This window comes from Anabas testudineus, chromosome 7, assembly GCF_900324465.2.
Source record: "Anabas testudineus chromosome 7, fAnaTes1.2, whole genome shotgun sequence".
Classification (NCBI taxonomy): domain Eukaryota; kingdom Metazoa; phylum Chordata; class Actinopteri; order Anabantiformes; family Anabantidae; genus Anabas; species Anabas testudineus.
This window is the reverse complement of record NC_046616.1, coordinates 15,202,025-15,213,026: the sequence shown is the minus strand read 5'-3', so window position 1 is coordinate 15,213,026 and position 11,002 is coordinate 15,202,025.

The window sequence follows — 11,002 nt, the reverse complement described above, 5'->3', positions numbered from 1 at the left end:
TTTTTTTTTTTTCGGTGTGTATTGGTGTGTGTGTCATATCATATTGATCTCCTCAAAGTGTTTTAATGTTCGCAGCGTCACGCATGCAGCCCCTGACTAATGTGACATTCCTGAGCCATTAGTGACAGACACACAACACCACTGTCTGATAGAAAAAGGAGAGAGGAGGTGAGGGGGGGGGGGGCTGCTCTGTCTATGTCTTGTCCTTACAATACATCATACGTTTCTTGCTCGCAAAATAATGTTAAGCTAAAATCTTCACTTGGAAATAAATATTCGTTCACTGCTTCACTCTGACAACAGAAAACAATTAAAATAAAACAGGGATTTTTTTTTTTGCAGATGCCAGAAACACTGAGTGTTGCTTCACGAGCAAAGAATATTACTTTGGTTTTCCATACGCAAAAGGTGATGTTTGACAATTTGCAGCCGGATGAGCTTTATTTTGGAGTAGAGTGTCGTCATATTGGAAACACAGAATATGTGGCTTTTTCTAAACAATTATCCTGTGCGGGGTCGTAACCCAGATAACTGGGTTGCATAAACTTCACCCTCTGGATCTGAGCGATGGGAAGCGGCACTGTACGTCAACAATGAAACAAACCTTCGCCAACATGTAGGGCTAAATGTTTTATGAAAGCAGAAATTCCAGTTTTCTCCCTCTACTGCTCCGCTCTCAGTGTATATTCTTGCAGTAGTGTTTGGGACACAGGATGTGGCCTGTCAGTCTTGTATAAACACAGCCCCTCCAAAAAGTGCTGATATGAAGCATCTGGGTGCGGCTACAGCTGTTTGTGTGTACACAGACGTATGAGTGTGTTTGTGGGTCCGTGTGAAGAGCAGATTTCTCTCTGCTGGGGATTCGTATTGGTCCACATTGTGGCAGAGGCAGCGTACAGTGTATTGCTGAAATCCGAGCTGACAGGGGTTTGCAGAGCTGCATCACTAAAGAATCAAATTCAAGCCAAGAGGGTTAAGTCACTGGGTTAAAGTTTCAAAACCTCTTACAAGCTGCGGTGCTCTTACACAATGTCACTGACCAAAGATTCACTCCTCTGCTGGAGCCAAGTGCTAAATCCAAACAGACTGATCTGCCATTCTTTAAAAAGTCTCCTCATTTTAATTTTTACAAGCTAATAAAAAGGTTTCCACCTTGTGAGTTGAATTGGGACGGCTGCAGGCTCTTTATCGAATCGGTAGGGAACAGAAGGAATGCCGCATGTTGCAACGTAGACTTGATCAATGACATGTGCTGTGAGAGTGATACGCACACTGTGAGTACTTCACTAGTCGCTGTTTTGTACAATTCCACATCCACATCTATGCAACTGTGTGACACACAGACACAAAGAGCTCAGATCTCAGGACAAACAAACCAGTTTCACCCAAGGACAGGATATGGCCTCTAGGAGGGGGTACACGCCATTTCCTGCCCACCTCCGCACTCCTGCTGTCCCCTTCAATAGTGTGAGTGTGTGTGTGTGTGTGTGTGTGTTTCTGCCAAACACAGACCCTCTCTGTCCCACAGGGTCAGAGGGGAGAGGATGAGCCCTATAGGGACAGGCTGGTAAACAGATGAGATACTTTGTGTGTAACAAAGATTTCCAACCTTGTGCCAGCTAGAGATGCGTACATGCAGGTTTCCGTTGCATCTGACAGCTGAATTACAATGACAAGCAGAGGTGATGTGTGTAACATGATAACGAAAACTCTAATCATTGAAATATGTACTCATGATATTTATTATGATATTGCCAAACACCTAAGTCAGTACATTCACTTAAGTCTTATACTTGCACTTGAGTGTGATGTAACCTTATTGATGCTGGTTGTAATGGAGTATTTTCTAAACGCTGAGATGACTCCTTTTACTTACACAAGGCTGACACAGCGACCTCAGGCTTGAATATCACACATGTCTGAGACCGCTCTTGAAGGCTGCTGCCATCTGGTACAATTACACATTATCTGATTAATGTTATGTAATCCACATGGAAAGGGAGACGGCATGTTTTGCTGTGCGGTGGTGCACTGGAGGAGATGGTTTCCATGCTCCCTGAAGCTGTTATTTTACCCTTATGTTAACGTAATGACTTTGGTTGGTTGTTACTTTGCTTTTTGTTCTGATGGTGAAAGACTATAAACTGATGTTATATGATCGAAGAATCTGCAAACTGCATTAAAAATAGATTGTTTCCTTAATGTAAAGTACTTCCTGGGATTACTCAACACTATAAGCACAGACGAGGCATGTGCAAAGTTGAAGTGTCTTTTAATAGACGTTGTTCTGCTTTCCACAGCCCTTGTTCCAGTAGCTTGACCTCAGCCTCACTACACCCACACTAGTTGCACAGAGTGAAGTGATTGTGGTTGCATCAATTGTAATGTGACCATGGCTTAGCACACTTCATTTCACTGATTAGTACACCTTCACCCAGAGAGGATGGGGGGGTGGGGGGGGGTGGGGGTGGGGGGGGGCGTGTTGTGTCAGGGAAGTGCAGGAATTGCTTGGGAGAAAACCCTTTGGGATATTAGAGAGAGCTGTTGGTTAATAAGAAATCATGAAATCAGCGATTTAGCAAAAAATCTATTATATTAATATTCTATTTAACTGTGAGACGGTCATACTTCAATGTGGTGCAATGCACAAATGCACAAGCCACACGCAGAGTAGGACAGGCAGAGGCTGGCAAGTCACGACATGAGGGAATCAGAGAGTTCTAAGAGTAGGACATGTGGAGAAAGGGGGCGACGCTGCAAAGAAAGCAGGTGTCAGAATAGATGTGAAAGAATGTGTGACACGGTGAATTATAATAACAGGAGGGGAGATGGAATCAAAATAGGAAGATTGCTGTTTTCCTTGGATCTTTGGATGAGTCTGTGTTACACTTGGCAGCCGGTGCTGACTATTTTTCCTCTTGTCTCTCATTGATCTCTCTCGTCTCTCCCTCTCACCTCATGTTGTGTCGTTCTTTCTCTCCTTCTCTCCCTGTTATTTACCTCAGGTACTCAGGTATTTGCCCCCAGGGTGCTGCTGGTGGTGCTGAGAGGTGCAAGGTGCACTTTTGTCTTCCTGTCAGGGCCTGTGTGGGCCCAGGGGGGCGCCAACCGAAGGACCAGGACAGTCCTATTGTCCTGACGCATTCCAGTCAATGAAGGATATGGTAGGGAGTGAGGGAGGGGGGCGTTGGGTAGAGGGGCCAGCACGGGTGGAGATCAGACTTTGAATTGGGGAACTAGAGGCTGTGTGTGGTGTATAACAGCAGAAAGCACAGATTGTCCCCCCTCTCTTCCTCCTCCTCCTCCCTTCTTGTCCCGTCCTGTCCTGTCCCTTGAGGAGCCACAAGGCAAGCAAATGCACCTGCCTGAAATCCACACCCCCGGGCCAGACGCCGATCTCCCCCATCTCTAAGATTTTACAGAAACACTGCATGTGCCACACATGCCGGTGTCCACTTACGCAGTTTTAAAAGAGCAACAGACTGGGGCATTTAATCATCTTTTAATATACATTACAGAGTGATTCATTTCTAATAAATCAGCCTGAATGATGTGAGTTTGGAGAGGTATTTACTGTCCGAAGTGTGCACTATTGCATCTGTGCTGCAAAAAAAGCAAGTTGCATGAAGCATTTTGTGGCTTGAAAGAGGAAACCACAGTAAATTACCTTGACTCGCGTCACTGAAGCCGGAGACCAGACTCTCACCATTTCTATTAAAGTGGCAATCACAAAACATTCACACCTGCCAAAGCTGTTGACCTCTAATCATATAATTTCTCCAGCATCTCTTCAATGGCTCATTCCACCTTCTCATGTGTCTGATGACATCATTTATAAACCTGTGATTTCCAGCCTGCTTTACAAACATATTCTGACAGACCATAAATCAGACCTTAATGCAGTTTTAAGTCTTCACTCGCTTTATGAAAAGTGAGTGTGTTGATTATTCTGTACTGTATTCAACCCATAAACAGTATTTCTTTAACTGATTTGCTGTTTTTCAACACAACAATAAGCCACATGATCCACAGAGAGCCATGCCGTGCATTCACAATAATAATTAATCACATGCACAGACTCTTTCCACTCGCTGCCCCTTTCTCTCTGCCGTGCACGGTAACCAAATCTCCACGTACAGCTGCATGTTCCATGTCTACTGCTGTGTGTGCCCCCGCACCTCTCACATGATGGCCGCATTACGTTGCTAGAAAGCTCTGCATGCCATTTATTATTTGGCAGGTTTCATGATGAGCAGATTAAGCAGATTCACATCGCATTAGAGGATATTTGGTCTAACGTTGCATGTCAGAACACATGGTCAGGGGCGATGCGAGGCTTGTGTGTGCGTGTGTAATCAGACCCTCTTGTGCAAGTGGGGACAGGTGTGTTACCACCTGACCACACCCCCAGGCCACACGGCACCTCCTGTCCCTAACACCTGTCCCCTTCATTTGTGCAGAGACCTGTATACCCCTCCCCTCTCTCTGTCGCACACACACACACACACACACACACACACACACACACACTGGCTGTGGTGTGTCTGGGAGGAAGGCAGTTTTCTGAGCTGTATCAGATCAGGTGGTCTGGTCCAGTTTGTATTTGGTAACCACGCAGCTGTCCCTCTGAAACTAGAACTCAATGACAAACTGTCTGTCTGTCCTGCAATGTGGTGTCATCTCTGCCCACGCGGTGACATCGCTGCAAGCTGTTGGAGAGTCGCTGCAGACCGTTACTTCCCTTTGGCAACAGATGGGAAAGTATCAAAACACATCTTGTCCAACAATGAAAACAGTTTTCTGTCATCTTGTTGTTACTGAATATTTAGTTTATATCAATAGGGTACAGTTTGTCATGTTTATGTTGTATTTATTGTATTGTGTCTGTTTATATTACATTCATATTTTATGTGATATAAGATTCTGTGACTTTAAAGTTGGGTAGAGTTAGCATGATCACTGAGCTGTGGCAGCTAATGTGAGTGAGTGGGTGGGATGAAGCATTTGTGTCGAAGCCCAAAATGGATGTCCAGTTATGACTTCTGCCACACTTGACGTCAGATAGTTTAGCTGTTAGAAAAAACCCCAGCCAGCAAACATGCAAACCCACTCTTCTATAATGTTTATATAAAACATCTGCAAAGCTTTGCAGATTCGCTCCTGTTAGCACAACTTTAACAAAGAACAAATAGAAAACACCGCGAATGTAAATGTGAAGGTTATTTTAAATAAATGAAGCATTATGTCTGAATTAGCGGTTTGTTTACAGCTCTTATGATCAATTGAGTGGCTGCCTGTTGGACACCTTTCTCATGATGTCACTAGTGTGTCCTTAGATCTGAAGATATGTCATCACAACTAATAAGATTGGTGGCCAAACCTATGAAATAAGACCCAGTTTATAAAAAAAAATCATTTCTGTTTAGTGATTTGTGTGTGTGTGTGTGTGTGTGTGACAGAGAGAGAGAGAAAGGGAGGGAGAGGTCAAAGCAGCCTGAAGGCCATTGTAAATTCTTCGCTGGCTCAACCAAAAGACATTCTTCTCTGCTGTTTTTCTTTCTAATCTCTATGCTCAGATTACCAGCTAGAGGGCCTGACCAGATGAGTGGAGAACCGGGTGGCATGCATGCACGCACATGTGGCCAAACACACATACACACACACATCATGCTTGCAGACATGCACTGTGCAGTAAAAACACAAACAGTGCAGTACTACAGTGTGTCACTGGATGCTGCAGCACATTGATGATAAATGTTGGTTCTATCTGGTAAATCTGTATTAAGTGAGGCTGAATTTGGTAAAATAAAAACACACCAACACGCTGAAGTAATTACCTGAGAGCTTGTTTTCTGAAACTCAAAGAAAAACATCCCTCCCTGTGGAGAATACTGACAGGATTCCCACATGACAGCCACCCAGATCCACACACAGCACAGTATGAGAAAAAATCCCACGAAGTCTTTCCAGATGTGCTGCTGCGTCGGGATTTGCTGTTAGATTCAATTGATCAGTAAAACAAATAAAATACCTGATGCAGCCTGGTTTGTCCTTTGCAAAGTAGTGTTGGCACAGGATAAAATGTAAGCATGCACTGGCAGGCTCGAAGCCAATTATATATAAATGTTTATAACAGCAACTCATTTTTTTAAGCTTGTTATGTTTAATATATTGTTTTTTGTGTGCAAATTGTATAAATAAAGTAGCATATAAGGAAAAAGAGTTTTACCGCCTTACAAGAATGATGTGTGATGTTATGTGAAACAGAATTTAATCTAAATTAAATGAAATACATCCCCCTGTGCACGGGTACCATTAGCTTTAGCTTTGTTAAGAAACTGCTCAATAAACAATCTTAAAAGACTCACAGTGGTAGAAAATTCATGCTGCATGTATTGGAATTACAAGTTAAGATCACGTGTTAACGGGAGATCACAGATGAAGTAAATGTAATGAATACATCAATAAATAATATTGTATGTGGTTTTCATAATATCTTTGCATTGGAATCAATAAATTCTAATGAATTATATAAACTGGTTCAGTTGTCACTGTGAGGACGGAGTTGGGAAAATAACAATTAAGCATCTCTTATCTTTTTTTGGGCTGTGGTAAAATTCTTTCATACTTAATGTGGGTCTTTGAGAAACGAATTTTTCATCCATTTTTTTAAAATTACATCCTCTTCCTACTATTTATCTTTCTGAAAATGCTGAACTTAAACTGAACTAACCAGTGATGAATAAACAGAGAATGAGTTTAATTATACTCTAGAATCAGTCTGTGGTGGTGGTTCAAACACTTCCTAGAAATACCTGGTGTCCTAAGGTCCTCGTGTCCTGACTGTAGAGTAGAGATTATTTCTGCTTGCCTGGTAACTTCTGTAGCCTTCGTGTTGTTATCGTATGAGGCTGATGCCTTAGCAGAGTGGTTTGACTCTCCAGTTCTCTGAAGTGGAAGCATTTTCTCAATCTCTACATGAATATGTAACACACACACACACACACACACTTGCAGATCCCAAACAGCTGGGTAAATCTTGCACCTAGGGGAAGGGACTTTGAGGGCTCACACTTGCGCTCAGTAAGGTGCTCCACTGGGGGTGGGGAGGTGGTGGTGGTGGTGGGGGCCACCTGCCACCCCTGGATCATCAGTCAGACCTGAATCAAATCACTTAGGGTTTCTGTTGCCACTTTCTGCTGTGGTATAAGAACCCACCGTATCATGCTGCGAGCAGATGGCACAGGTGTAATGTGACAGGTCGGGCCCCGATTAGTTTTTATCCATCTGTAACTTTTTTCTTGACAAACCCCCACCCCCTTCTGGCCAGGCCTGCAGCGCTAGCACAACTAATCAACCCAGAGGTTACACCTTATATTGAAAGCAGGAGCTGGTTTGGGGAGGGCAAAGCAGATAAAGCATACTAGTTAAGTAATTACCCATGCCTTACCTCACACCCCCACTGTTCTGGCACAGCTCAGGCTTTGCTGGCTGAAACAGCATGAGTCCTGACACTTCAACAGGTGTGGGGAGAGGAGAGAGGGAAAGGGAGTGAATGATGAAAAGAAAGGAGAATAAAGATCTGTCGGGCTGTCTGAGCACCTGTTTTGGACTTCCAGGCCTGGCTTTTCGCGGGCTGGGACTTGCAGTGCCCCACCCAGACACATTCACATCTCACTAGCAGCTCGGTCATGTGAAGCAGTGCTAGGGTCAGTTTTCAGGGGTTGAACAGAAGAAAGTAAAATAAAAGGAGACTAGTAATCATGGTTAATAATCAAAGCAGTGAATCTGTTGCTCGCCAGATGTTTTCATTCGATTTCACAGCAGCAACGACGTGCACGAACAATCAGAGAGCACGAGGCGCAGACAAGTTTGCCAGCACTGCTGCAGTTATTTTAGTGTTAGTGTCAGCAGCTGTGGAGAGATCCAACAACAAGTGGTTTGACATTTCAGAGGCCAAATCACTTACTGTACGTCCACACTGCAGGTGTAGCCATTCAAAGAGAAACTGTCCACACATTTCTCATTTAAATCCATCCATGCTCGCCGATATGTCTTTTTTTTTTTTTTTACTAAGTTAATAGATGTTCTTTCATGATATTCACACTCGTTCCACAAAACTACAACAAACATTTAAATGATGCACTTTAGACTGTTGTGCTCTGTTTTCCAAGCTTGTGAAAAACCATTACATTAAACATTTTATTGTGTTATTATTTTAATTATCTTGTTTCATCATCACCTTTAACATGAAGTCTTATTCTGACATTTTACTCCTCACCCAAACTTACACAAACTGGTCCCCACCTGATTCGACCACCACACCACATAAGGGGCCGGGGGTATCCTTACACCTCTTCTTAGTGCCCCCACCTCTCTCTCTCTCTCTCTCTCTCTCTCTCACACACACACACACACAATAACAGCATGCCTGCAGAGACCACTGAGGCTCATTAACCTCCTTGTGGGGGGTTGTGGGGATCAGGGGCATCAAAGTGGCAGGATCACTGTAGACTCACCCGGCAATCCTACCATGGGGGTCTGGAGCCGCAGCGTCTCACCCCCTAATGAGAGGCCATGACATGCACACATCCACACATGGTTTGACCCCTCAGGACCAGCTGGAAAAGAGAGTCTGACATGCCTGTACCTCCCCCCCTCTTCGCCTCCCCCATTCCTCTCCCAAACTCTACACATTCCAGCTACAGCGCAGCTCTCACAGACACCATCGGCATGTTTACGTCTCACCTCCAAAATTTACCCTAATCCTGAAACGGAAGGGAAGTGAAGGAGAGGGATGTCCTGAAACGCCTGAGCACGCTACACAGTTTGACGTATTGCTGCAAATACTAATTACTTTGACTACCTCTGTTTCTGTTAGTTACTGTATTGTCTATAAAATACGTTAATAAAGTTTTCAAACTGCATGTTTCGTCCCTGTAACAGTTATTAATTAACTATAGCATAATAAACTCTCAGTACGACTGTCTGTATAATGTGTCAAATGTCTGCCATAGCTGATTTAAGCTGCTGATCCATTTTCTACCTATTGATTAATTATTTCAAGCCTCATTTCATCTCCTTTATTAACCCCAATTTGACTTTGGCAATTCATTTTCAAGATCGTTGAGACCATGGTGAGCAATAATAATCCTAGCAGCTCAGAGCAGCTTGCAGTGTCACAGCTCATAGACATTTAAAACACATATAATACAACTAAAGATTTGTACTATTGCATCATATTAAGGTTGAAGCTGACCTCTTGCTTCCAAACTGCGATTGACTTTAGTTCTTGTGCGGTACCATTAAAGACAGACAGACAAAACAACACACAACTTTTTATCAATTAACACTAATGGAAGTGGCAAACACCCTCACAGGCATGTGGGAGGGGGGGGAGGTGACAGGGAAAGGAAAAGGAGGAGAAGGAGGGGGCTTTGGAATAGCTTTCTGCCAGGAAGGCAAGTGCAGCAGCCGAGGGAGGTGAAGGAGGGGTGCAGGGTCGAGGGAAGAGGCACCTTGCAACAGCTGGTCTCAATTATCTGCAGAGGGGCTGCCGAGTGTACAGGAGCGTGTGTGTGTGTGTGCGAGTGTGTGTGTGTGTGTGTGTGTAAGTTTGAGGCATCACAGGGGGAGGGCTGAGACCACTGGCGCCAGGAGGGGAGCAACAGGTCAGGGAGGATGAAGATTATAAAAATACTAGCAGGCAGTTGGCCTTGGTCCTGCACTGTGTGAATGTGTGTGGTGGATATTCCTTCCCTGTCCAGTGCCACAGGATGTGGAGGACTGTGTGTGTGTGTGTGTGTGTGTGTGCCCACAGTGCATCAGGGTGGTGTGTTTCTGCATACATCCTGTGAGATAACCTTCCTGGTTGAATAATAACACCTCATCCCACCTTTTTACTGTTGCACGGGAACATTGAACGATTCAGTAGCAGTAGTAGTATTTTTTGAGAATCTTAATCTACGGGTAAACATGAAATTAAAGCATAGTTATATTCCAGTAGTTGTGTTTTAATTGAGTATATAGTGATTATCTTTGACAGTAAAACTGTTAAAATACAGAAACGATTAACTTGAAATTAGCAGTTAAAAGTCATGCAAATAACTATTTGTCAAATGAAGTTGTATGTTATTATGAAATCTGTGGCAAACATCCACCTTTTAGGGAGAAGAGGGACCTAATGCGCAGCTGTGTCAGTACCTGGGCTCCAGCAGGGCCACGGTCAGTACGGTGTGTTGGGACTAATGGGTGCATGATGCCCCCTGGTGTTCAGCAAGTCTTATTGCAGTTTTACAGTTACAGCTGTATGTTGAAATGAGCTTTCAGCCTTTCAGTTAACTATTAAATATTAAATGTACATTATTTAATTAGAAATAGTTGGACTTTTGAGTCACTCAATTTTCGCCAAAAACAAATAATGACAAAAAAAAAAAACAAAACAAAACAAATGGACTCAACAGGCTGGTGCAGCGCTGCAGGAACCTCGAAGAGAAACTAAGAAGACTTAAAGGAAACAGTAATAATATAGTAATAGTTAATAGTTAAAGAACAAGTTACCGGTCACACCTTCAGTGCGCCTGTATTCTCACCTTTACGGTAAACACCGACAAGACGTTAAACTAATTAACACGTCTGTGCGTGTGTGTGTGTGTGTGTGTGTGTGTGTGTGTGTGTGCGTGTGCGACTTGTCAGCTAATTGTAAATTACATTAGTTTAGACTGAAACCACACAAAACACTTTGGTGTTAAATTAATTGCATGAAAAGACAAAATCCCCAAATTCTCAAATCAATTGCATTAAAATGTTTTTATTAGTCCTGCAAAATACAAAAGAAATAAACAATGGAAGAAATTCCTTTAACACTAACAATATCATATTAGACTATGTATAAAATAATAATATAAAATTATTATTATTATAATAATAATATAAAATTATTATTTTAATAGATTATTTTAATCGGCAAGGGCACAGTTTTACTCACACATAGTTATTTATT